Source organism: Cavia porcellus, unplaced genomic scaffold, assembly GCF_034190915.1.
Source record: "Cavia porcellus strain 051 isolate PalLab524CR breed Dunkin Hartley unplaced genomic scaffold, mCavPor4.1 scaffold_1, whole genome shotgun sequence".
Lineage (NCBI taxonomy): Eukaryota > Metazoa > Chordata > Mammalia > Rodentia > Caviidae > Cavia > Cavia porcellus.
The window spans coordinates 142,698,351-142,699,079 of NW_026947484.1; the positions used below are offsets into that span (position 1 = coordinate 142,698,351).

At 45.4% G+C, this 729-nt stretch overlaps 1 pseudogene; it reads right to left on the bottom strand.

Moving 5' to 3' along the window:
• Positions 1-222: 222 nt before the first annotated feature.
• On the bottom strand, positions 223-428 carry LOC101789301 (protein transport protein Sec61 subunit gamma-like; annotated as a pseudogene).
• Between the last annotated feature and the right edge of the window lie 301 nt (positions 429-729).

Below are 729 nucleotides of genomic sequence, written 5' to 3' on the forward strand. Positions count from 1 at the left end.
ATTTCCACACTTTACCACCTTTAAGCTACTTCTTCGGAGAATTCTGAGTGGAAAATACCATGGATGAAAGGGTTTATTTTTGAAATTATTTTAATTTACAAATAGGAAACACTTTAAAAGGGGGAAGAGAAAAAAGAAAAGAGAACCACAAAGGCAAATTTTCACCTCATGAGCATCTCCAACCCCTAAGATGTCAAGAAGAAAAACGCCCTTCCAAAATGATCAGCCATCCTCCAGAATGTTTTTTATAGGGATGTCGATCAATTTCAGAAGAAGCCCATGAATCCCTTGATAGCAAATCCTGTTGCTGTTGCCTTGGCAACCTTCTGCAACTCTTTTCTGTCTGATTTGGTGCATGTTTTAACCAGTGGAATGGAGTCCTTCACAAAATGCCACCTTGGCTCAACAAACTGCATTACCTGATCCATGATTGGCCGTTCGCTACAATATGGACATGGAGCAGATGAAAGGTTTTGTGAAGAGGAAATCAATCTTACAAAGATTTTATTCTCCCTACCCCGACCCTCGCCCCCACGTCCATTGGGACAGGTCACAGAGGGCACTGTACTGTCTGGCTCCATGGCAGGCCTAGGAGCTCATCCAGACTGCAATCCAGGGGTCTGCGTGGTTCCAGGCTGGAGCAGGAAAAAAGCAGGCCCGAACTGTAACCAGGAGGCTAAAGGAACAGAAGCCAGGTTGAATTAGGGACCAGCCAGGGCGACGCACCCG